This window comes from Triplophysa dalaica, chromosome 6 (genome assembly GCF_015846415.1).
Source record: "Triplophysa dalaica isolate WHDGS20190420 chromosome 6, ASM1584641v1, whole genome shotgun sequence".
Classification (NCBI taxonomy): domain Eukaryota; kingdom Metazoa; phylum Chordata; class Actinopteri; order Cypriniformes; family Nemacheilidae; genus Triplophysa; species Triplophysa dalaica.
Genome location: NC_079547.1, coordinates 23,438,507 through 23,449,383, shown reverse-complemented (window position 1 = coordinate 23,449,383; position 10,877 = coordinate 23,438,507). Strand labels below are relative to the sequence as shown.

Genomic DNA, 10,877 nt, shown 5'->3' with positions numbered 1-10,877 from the left:
TCAATGGCAAATAACAACACACCCACACTTAAGCTATATTTTTCTAAAACTGACTTTTTTTATCTGCTTTTGAAACAGGTGAATGTCTCAAAAAAGCCATTGTGTCTCGCGTAAACGGGCACCACAAGGACGTACCGCGTCTCCCCATCATGCCGTAACCTGGTTAGTTGTGTCCTCTGTCTATTGTGTTGTGATGCTCTGCTGTCATTTCTGTTAAATGTGATGTGACCAACGAAGCACCTTCTCTATAAAGGTTATATAACAAAATTCCACAGACACCCATCCATCACTGATAATAAGAACAAATTACCTCCAGAATTCAGCTCCGCAGCACCATTCATCTTCACTGTGGTATGTACCAGCACACTGAGAAAGGTTATATTGCGTAAAAGATTGTGGCTCAGTTTACAGGTCTCGGGTAAGTTTTGCTTGTTTATTTTAACAAAGATTTGGGAAGAAACAGCATATTGTTAGTCAGGCCGTAAAAGATGCGGAGAACATATTCTGGGCACATTTCAGCTCCAAATCAAAAGAAGTTAAATATCTGCCTTTATGCTCATTTAGATTACACAAATCATAGTTGGAGAAAAAGCAATCACCGACAGACACGTTACAGTCATTTGGAATCAAACCCGTGACCTTGGCATTGGTAGGACTTAAAGGTTTTTTAAACAAAAGACAACAACAGCAAAACAGGATTGATGGGATCGTGCAGGGCAAGAGGCATCAGGGGTGGATCTTGTTTATGATGCTGGTGGAATGTCTGTGGTCATTAGAGGTGAACACTAATGTACTGTGTATCATCCCTGAGCCGAAGCAATCACTGACCTCATTGATTATTCCTCCCATCTGCTTCTTATGGAAGTGGGAAGCCAGCGCAGGTCTGATGAAGTCATACCAATACTGCAATTACCATATGAAACCTTTATATGACTGAGACCTAATGGAGACTGAAAACAGCAAAGGCAAATTCTCACCATTATGAACGAAAAAACTGCCAATACTGCGAGTTTAAGTTTGTGCAATATCAAAACCAATCTCAGTCTCATCAAAATCATTGAGCGCTAGCATCTACAAACAAATGATGTTGTGCATAAAACTAACTTGAGAGAATATTGTAATTGCAAGTATTTATAACTGGCTGGTGCCAAAATAATCTTTTCATGTCGGTTCTATTAAAGTTTTATTAAAGATCCTGCATTTAAGAATCTTTGGCACTTCAATGGTTTATCAAAGTGCTGCTATAACATATCCACTTTTTGGGTGCTTTCAGTCAAAGCTTCCTAATGTTACCATTTTTTTCTTACCTCTTTATAGTCTGTAAAGTGTTTTGGCAATACAATAAAGCCTTTGTGCAATGAAAATTCTCTGTGGGTGAAAAATGTTCAGACAACGTTACAAAGAACCTTCAAGAAAGTCGTTTTGAGAGTGTTATGCTTTTGTTTTAATTAATTCTATGAAACAATTTAACAGTACTTGGATGGATGTTTGCGTAATACAAATTGCACACACGGTATATTATTGTATTTTCTTCATCCACCAGGGTTCGCCATTCCACCATATACTTCAGCAGAGAGACCAGATACGTCCCTCGGGTCCGAACAGATGCTTGAAGCGCCGAACACTGGAGAGGCGCGGAGTCGCGCGTCTCACCTTGCGCTCTCAACACAACGCATCGGGCATCCACATCCTTAACTCACGACTGCAGCACCCGAACAACTCTTTGCTTAAACAAATGACATGGCTGTAATGGATAAAAGGATTTTGCATATCTGAACCCTTTCCGACAACAATTGCAACTTAAGATCTCACCGCACTTGGTTATCCAAGTGTTCTCCAGCGCGCAAAGTTCAGGCGCATTCAGAGGAACTTTGGAGCGCGGGAATCCGGAGGACTAATTTTAGACTTTCTGAACCGGCTCAATTTCCCCTCCAGGATTCCCTTTTAAATTTGCTTCACATTCTCTTCTCTCTGTAGGTGATGCTTTCCTCGGGATCGTTTTTGCGCAAAGGGAAATTATCCGCCTTTGATTGTGCCCGGTTGTTTTTTCTCACAATGAGAAGCAAATGAGACGGTTATCCCACCACTTTCATTGACAGCCCAACGACAGGTGAGTCCTGAATTATTTTACAGGGGAGAACATCCTTGGTTACGGTATAAAATAGCTCAAGACAAACCCTTTAGAAATCCGAGTTTGAAAAGACGGATGTTGCAATGAAGAGCAAAATGTTCAAAGGAAAGTCGCTTGTTTTATATTAAGATTAAATGCGTATTTGTTAAATATGGCTATATTGTTTGTCTGAAATGAAATGGAAAAATACAATTATATGAAGGAATTTAGTTTTATCCAAGAAGAATGTGCGTATTGGTTACAATATACATTTTAATTACATGATATTTTTCTGAGCAGCCCGCGAATGTACCTCGCGTAATCGTAGCGAATAAATTAAGCGTAATTGAGTTTCAGTGGGAATCAACATCAGGCGTGAAGCCCCATCACATGTGCATTGATGCTGTTGCGGTGCACCATGAGTGCTGGGCTGAGCTTCACGTTTTTTAACGAAGCTTTATTTCTTACCTCGGAATGTTGGTGGTCTTATCAGTGGCTGTGAATGAGGATTTTTGTTTTTAGACCTGATGATGATGTTGAGCAGGATAATCTGACGGTGATGATCAGGATCTAACAAATATAACCTGGTGACCATTACAATTGATGAAGCATTAGAATAATCACAGTTTGGTTTCGTGGTCATGGCTTGGCACTAGGCTGCTTTCCATTGGTCGGATAGGTTTGTTTAGGGGTTATTAAGGATGGGAGACCAGTTGCGAAAGCAACTCAACCCAGTGGTCTTGTGAGCAAGGAACCAATTCAGAATCTCTTTTGTTTAGTTTGGATGGCACAGTGGGATGATCTGAACTTTTGATGATTGTGTTGGTGGTTGCGGCATTTTTAGTCGGCCAACATCTTCGTTGCATGCAAAAGTGCAGAGCAAAATCCTAAAAATCAGGCAGCATCGTAGAGGCACGTCTTAATCTAACATTTGCTTCAAATGAACTTGAAATCAAAATTGATTCCCAATAGAAAAAAATGGCTTTATAATTTTTCATAAAGATGTAATAACTTTCTCTGCCTCTTCTCTTTTTTTTGGCTGACGTCACTCCAACCTGTCATAGACATGCTACCGTTGCCAGTGTAGGAAATAAAATCCCACCCTACTTGTTTAGTCGAATGACCAATAGCATTGAGCTTCAGCCATGATTCAATTTTTGACACGCCCCCAACTTGAGAAAATCCTAGTTGAGTTTCCATTTAATGATGTCACCGTAATGCATTCACCTTGTAAATACATCCTTATTTAAAGGCAAAGTATATTCTGAACTAATTTGCATATAAAGAAATCCTATTGGTTCAAAAGAATATTGAGCAGTTTGATGATGATGTCATGAGGGGCGAGCGTGACTTCACAACTTCTCTCGTCTAGCCTCCTTCCTTTTCATCTGCCCTTCCGGTTTGGCATCTGGCGTGCGGTCAGCTGTTTTTTGCAATTAGCGCTATCATCGCATTTCATCCAGCGGAACAGCGGCGGTAATAACCTTACGGCTTTTGTTGCATGCTGATACTATTCGCTCTTGATTAATTGCGCTCCCGGGAGAGCAACTGGAGAGCCGCCGTACATCTTCCCTTTCACGCCCCGTGACAAGTGACCCATTACTGTGCTTTATAGATCGCCGTCAGCAGCCTTTGAAAACGCTTGTGGGCCTGTTGGGCGATGATTTTATTGTGCCGTGTTATTTGTGGGAATTGCTGACAGACGGACCAAAGGGCATCTACAGATTTTTTTCGGTTTGTCTCGCCGCGCTGCTCTGTTAGTTTAACCCGACGTGTCTGCTGGGCAACTTAAATTGGTTATGATCTCTGGGTCACGCAAACAAAGGTCACGGCTCCGCAATCTGTCTTACATCTCAGAGCATCATTTGACATGAGTGATGACAGATCACCGAGCGTCGGCAAACTGGACGAGCAGTTTTATGCACGTATTGGCATTTCGGATCATTTTCCTCAGCCACATTAAGATCATTTGTTACATTTGTCGATAAAGAAATAGTTTGCCCGCAAATGAAAAATTGTTTGTCATTCGCTCTTCACAGATCTTCGATTTCTATTCTGTTAGAAAGAAAAATCACAGATGATATCTCCTTAATATCTCAATGACTTCTCCTGGACATCTATGAGATTGAATGGGGAGCAAAGGGAAACTTTCACTTAAGTCTCCCGCGTCTTAAATATGTCTCCTGAGGAAACGATTCAGAAATCTCACAAATGTCCCAATTAGAGTTTTAGAAGAAACCTCAACCATGTCACAAACTGAGCTCAGATTTGTCAAGTATGCAATCAAAAGTCAATATTACTGGAGATCTCAATATGAACTCGAACAATTCTCCTAAAATTGACCCAAATCCAGATTTCATGTTTTTTTTTATTATTTTGTTATTGTATTCTATACTATTATTATATATATTTTTTAACTTTTTTAATTATTATTATTCTATTTTTTATATTTTTATTTAATTTTGTATATATATATATTTTTTACACATTCTCTTCATGCGTTTGAACAAATTTGAGCAATTTCAGGAGAAACATCCTAATTGAAACACAACTGAGAACTCCATCAAATCCCCTGACCTATGAAAGAGCAACCTTTGGAAGAGAAATTGTTCTCTGATTTCCCCCAAAATGCTGTTTCAATGGACAGTTTCCCCTTAGAAAGAACAAAAATGTCGACGTCCAAAATTACATTTTTTATCCTCTTCATCTGACCCCACGAGTTAGACATGAACAGATGTTTCTTATTTGTCGCTCTGGTCAAGCTCCGGTACAATCCATTAGAACGAGTGTGACCTTACGTTCTGTGATATATAGATAAATATCAAATTAGCCCGTAGGAGGAGTTCAGACTGCCTCTCGATGGCGGGTCAATGCACCAATCGTTAGCTGTAATAGGATGACAAGATACTTTTTTGCCGACATTTGTGGTGCAATTAAACAGGACTTAACATTTGCTTTTAAGGTCAGAAGCATTAGAAGAAAGACTAATGAACAAGTGAAGCACAGATGAAGCATATCTTTATCACATTTAGTTTCCCCGCATGCATGTGTAAAAAGCAGGTGCAGGAATCAGTTTTTGTCATTGTGGGATGATTTCAAAAATAGAAGCTTGTGGAAAGCAGGTGGTGCTGACATTAGTGTCTAACTGGGGTTTTAACTGTCACTGCTTGGTTGTCGCCCAAAATCGGGTCACGGCTCAGTTCTATTCGGGTTGCAGACAGAGGAAGAAAATGCTAACTGCAAATACTAAAATGCAACTAACCATATAATTGAGTTTAGTGAGGCTAGCAAAATATAAAGGCTAATTAACTTTTAATAATGAGGAGAAAAAAACGTCCCATATGTTCTGTTGTTGCTTCCGATCGAACAATGTGTGTTTCGTCTTTAAGAAAGGAAATAAAGTTGATAAATAATTATCAATTATTGTTGAATTTTTATTTTGAGTATATTACATTATATTACCTACAACGATAAGCCTATAATTATGATTTATAATTTGAGAGAATGTGAACGTTCAACGGAAATGAACGGATTTCTTTTGACAAGTTACATAGAGATAAGTATAAAGAAACCTGCAGATTTATGTTTCAAACAGAGATGGAGATAGAGAGGCAAAAGTTCCAGATTGTAGCTTTAATAACAGTTGTTGTTTCAAAATAAGTTACCTGGTTGCTTTAAAATTTTTAGTTAATTCAACTTAAAAATATTAGTCAACTCAACAAGTTTAGTCAACTCAACGAGAAATTCATTATGTTAACTGATATTTTTTATATGAATAATCTTTTTTATATATATAATATTTTACAGGTTCAAAGGATAAACAAGGTTTTGTGTGTTCAAGTGTTTGCTGCTTAAAGTAAGAAAATATGACATTTAGTTACATAAAAACAAATTCGACCGCAAAAAAAAATAACTATTTTACTACGTGGCTTTTAGGTCAATCAATATGAATTTGTACGATCTCATTTGTAAAAAAAATTTTTACGATTTGCTTTCGCGCAAGTGACGTTAGTGTTAGGGGCGGGGTTATGCTTCAGTATTGCTATTCCTACTAGTAATTATATGTTTTTGTTTGATTCACAACCTGAATTCATACGAATAAGCCACCTCGTAAAGTAGTTATGAATTCATGTGAGATCAGGGTGGGTGCTTTATCAAAAACTGTTCCAACAGCATTTTGCTCGCTCTTGTGTAATTCTGCATAAAATTTAAATAACTCTCATGAAGACAATATGTGAAACATTTTTACAAAAAATCACATTGCAGAGTAAGTCAAATGAGCTAGTGAAGACAAAAACCTTAAAAGAAAGATAGATAAAGTGTCCCTTATACATTATTATACTGTTTTAATTTTTTATTACTGTCATAATTTACTCAAGCTCATGTCTTTTCAAATCTGTATGATTTTATTTCTTCTGCAGAAGACAGAAGAGGTAATTTTGAAGAACGTTGGTAACCAAACAACATTGATCCTCATTGACTTTCATTGTTTGGACATAAACCCACCGAGACATTTCTCAAAATATCTCCTTTAGTGTTCCAGAGAAGAAAGACTCATACACGAGTTTTGAACAACACGAGGGTGAATAATTGATGACAGAAATTGTATTTTACGGCAATCTATCCCTTTATTTCACCCGTTGATATCTGAGGTAACTCTGAAGGACCTGAAGCAAAACCAGCTTGAGAATCCCCGTTCTCCATAATACATAGATGATCGTAGATCATCTTTCAGTGCAACTTTGCTTTGGAGTCAGGAGTGTTTCACATCACTTGACATGCATGAGATGGCTTGTGATTTATTGCTGAGGTGAGGCAGAAATACAAGAGGCCCATCTGCTGTGTTGTGTTTTTCTGAGTGTTGTAATCGTGTCCTCAGCCTTTGGCCCGTAGGCTGTAATGGTGAGATATTGCTGTGCATGCTTGTGAGAAGAAAGTGCAACCGATGCGAGATGGATTTGCTATTGTCTTTGTGCCTCGAAGATGAGACTCTAACCATTGCTGTGTCAAATTGAACTCATGCAGCCAGTCGGCTCTGTGTAAGGAGGGAGGTGAAGAGCATCGTTCGACCGTTTTAGATGCGTGTTTTTTTTCATGTTAGCAGGTCTGATTTTTACACGCTCATGCGGCGGCAGTATAGATTGGGAATATCTTGGTTTGTAACTAAAGCAGTCTCAGAACAGCGTGTTTGAATTACCGATTTAGAGCCACTAACAGAGACTCGCATTTATAAATGTAGCAGCTAGGCCGCACATTAAGATGGATGTCACACTCTTTGTAATGTTTCCAGAGCTCAGTTGCGTAGCCAATTGAGAAAGCTGTGATTGCTCATCGGCGACGCGGCTTATCTCGGCATCTGTGTGCGTGAGAACGATGACAAAGCCTCGACAAAACAATACTAAACAGCCAAGGAATAAAGCACATGCTACGAGATGAGAAGAACGTGATTGCTAATGTTAATGGCCAGCAGAATAGTTGTTGACTTGTGTAATGTTTTAAAGTGTTTAAATGTGAACAAATGACTTGGACTGTGAATTGATTATGAGAATTTATCACAATTTGGATCGTGTTCTACATACCTATGGGTTATGGCTGTAAAATAATAGCAACAAAAACAACACTTATGAAATATTACTATAGAACTCCAATATATTGCAATAGAGTATCACAGAGATGACGTGTTTTTGTATGCAAAGCCCAGAATTGAGTTAGCATTTTAGCACTTTCGGTTCAATCTCGGTCAAAAGCCTAATAATTTGTGGTTAACAAAAGCTAAAAATATTTTCACACTTTAATTTATGATATTAAACACACCAGTTATAACCCTCTCTTGATTTTTAAAGCTTTGTCGCGTCTTAAAAAAAGCGGTTGATAACAAGTTGCTATAAAGCGACTACATCCTTTGGTGAGGACGTGTATAGAAATCTATATAAGCATGGATGGATGTTCATTCACAGAGTAATAACTTAGCTTTCCAGGGAACATGTTTTAAATTAATCTTTAAAAAGTTGTCTGAGGCTTACTGGGGTTGACGGTGATATTGAGCGATCGTAGTGTTTTTTATAGCCTCTTGTTAGCTTTTTACTTCTGCCGATTGTACGTATTCAGGCTTCAAAACTAACAAATATTGTTTTTATCTGTAAAGATAAAATAGCTTTCATGATGTAAGATCGCTTTCCTGTAGCTCAGGGGTAAGAGCATTTTGGGTTCGATCCCAGGCGATTGCAAATGCCTATGTAAAATGTATAGGATAAAGCAATGTAAGTCCCTTTGGATAAAAGCGTCTGCCAAATGCCTAAATGTAAATGTAAATGTAAGATTATATTGATAGACAAAACTTAAAAAGTAGTTTTTTTCGATCTTCCGAAAGCCTGTGGGAAAAATCATAGGCTTTCGGTTGAGAGAACCATTGAGGTGCTAACTTCCTAGTTTGGCTACAAAAATATGTCATCTTTGCGCTACTCCATACTGATCACCTACTAAAGTGATAGTTCACCCAAAATTGAAAATTCTGTCATCATTTACTCACCCTCAAAGTGTCCCAAATCTGTATATGTTTTGTAGTTTTGCTGAACACAACAGAAAGATGTTAACAAACGTATTTGTGACACTATTGACTACCATAGCAGGAAAAAAAATATGTTGGTCAATGGTGCTCCAGAACTGTTTGGTCTCCGACATTCTTCAAAATATCTTCTTTTGTGTTCAACAGAAAACAATGACAATCCTTGAACTATCACTTTTTCACGTTTTTACCGTTAATGCTCATTTTTTTCACGCATAAATGTAGCCGCAAAAATATGTTATTTGCACAAGTTGATATTCAAACACCTTTTATGAGTTCTTTTACAAGGAAACCCCCGGTTATAAGGTTTTGTGACCAATTAATGATTACTTTTTATTTCATTACCTACATAAATGGTTACCCTGAACTCCCATAACCCTTATCACGCATTACCAGATATGTTGCAAGCGATTCTTCCCCATGCCGACGTGCCCGTTGTCGAATGCAGCTCCATGTGTGATTGGATTTAGCAGAGAGCGGAGAGGCTTTGTGAAAGCAGAGATTGTGAGTGGGCATCCTGGAAGCGTCTGTGCCGCAGCATAAGGGTTGACGAATGTTACGGGCGAGAGACAGAGAGTAGGAAAGAGAGAAGGAAAGAAGGTATGCAGAGAGAAAAACTAAAAAGCGTGGCAATGAGGAAGATGGAGGAGAGGGGCCGCATGTTTTATAGATGCCATTTAAAGGAGCGTGCTGGAGTGGAGGCAGCCTGCAATGAACTGTAACCAAGACAAAACACCAAGTCAATAAACAAACAAATTGGTTGCCCAGGAGTCATCAGTGTATCCGGCCTGCCTCCCACGGGAGCGAGAAGATCCCCGCATGCTGCGTGACACGTTCTTTTGAGATTTAATGTGAAAATGCATCTTTCTTAGTCTTTCTGTCTGCTCGTCCGATTGCTCTCTTTTTGTTTGTTGCTGATGCTTAGGAGGCTTGGGGTTGTCAGTAATGTTTTATATAGATGTGTCTTGGGTGTTTTTGCTAAACCAGAGGTCTCAAACTTAATCCCTGGGATGTTCCTCTAAATAGAACAATAATCATCCTTCTGTTTCTACTTCCATATAGGAAAATTGATTTATACATTTCTTTGTTCTGTTGAAAACAAAGGAAGATATTTTGAAGAATGTAGGAAACCAAACAATCTTGGGCCACTTTTGACTACCATTGTCTTTTTTTCTACTATGGTAGTCAATGATCACCAAGAAGTGTTTGGTTACAAGTATTCTTCCAAATATCTTTCTTTGGGTTCATTGGAAGAAAGAATTTTATACAGATTTGGAGTAAATGATGACAGAGTTTTTGGGGGATGAACTGTCCCGTTAACTCCGATAAGAAGAATTGCAGATCTCTTTAAAGTCCTGGTGAACTGGAAGTCGCGATCGTTTTACTTCCTTATTCTGAAGCATTTCCGAGTCTAAAGGAACTTCAAAGGAGAAAATTAGTGGGCGTGGCTTGCGGTTTTTACTTTGAATTGATTGGATGCATAAAAACAGCTGTTGCATATTGAAATGAAACAAGCCACAGACTGAAAGTTGGAGGGGAGGGGTTAACGGATGCTCCGCCCAAGACATCTAATTAACGTCATTTGCGATGGATCGTCATTTCAGGGCGGAAGTGCATTTTCAGATTTTAACTGAAGATTATGAGGGTTATGAGAAAATGACCCACATCGATAAACTATTGACTATAAACGTTGCAATATTTCATGAAAATAAAAACAATTGTAATTCTTATTTCACTGGGACTTTAATATCTCAATTGGTTCTTGGTGAGAAATGATTGCATTCATATAAAAAACGGACTTGATATGTTGATATATCTTCTGCCACACGTGGCATCTGTTTCTCAGGAAGAGAAAAGTCTGATAACATATGTTTCTTACATGTATTTCTCTGTCTACCTAACTGCATCTCTACACAAAATGTTATTGCGTATGCAGTTGTTTACTGTAATATTTTCTGTGTCTCAAATGTAATTCTTCCAGTACGCCAGCTGCCCGGCGTTTGGCCACCGGTCGCCCTGGGCTTCATCACTCTGAGTATATGTGGCAGTGTTGTTGTGAGGCGCTGTGTAAACACAGTGAAATTGCTTGGGGCCGGATTCCTCTCTCCACACTCCCTTTTCGATCCCGCCAGACTTATTTTCAATATGCCACTCTCAAAGCAAACCATATTACCATAAGCTCTCTCAATATAGCAGCGGTGT

At 38.6% G+C, this 10,877-nt stretch overlaps 1 protein-coding gene across 1 annotated transcript in view; it reads left to right on the top strand.

The window, feature by feature from the left end:
- The window catches only part of tafa3a (TAFA chemokine like family member 3a), a 72,842-nt gene continuing 61,965 nt past the window's right edge, over window positions 1-10,877 (top strand). Inside the window, 2 exon segments of the mRNA XM_056750763.1 lie at window positions 1-162; window positions 1,544-2,110. The gene's annotated coding sequence lies outside the window, so the exon portion shown is untranslated.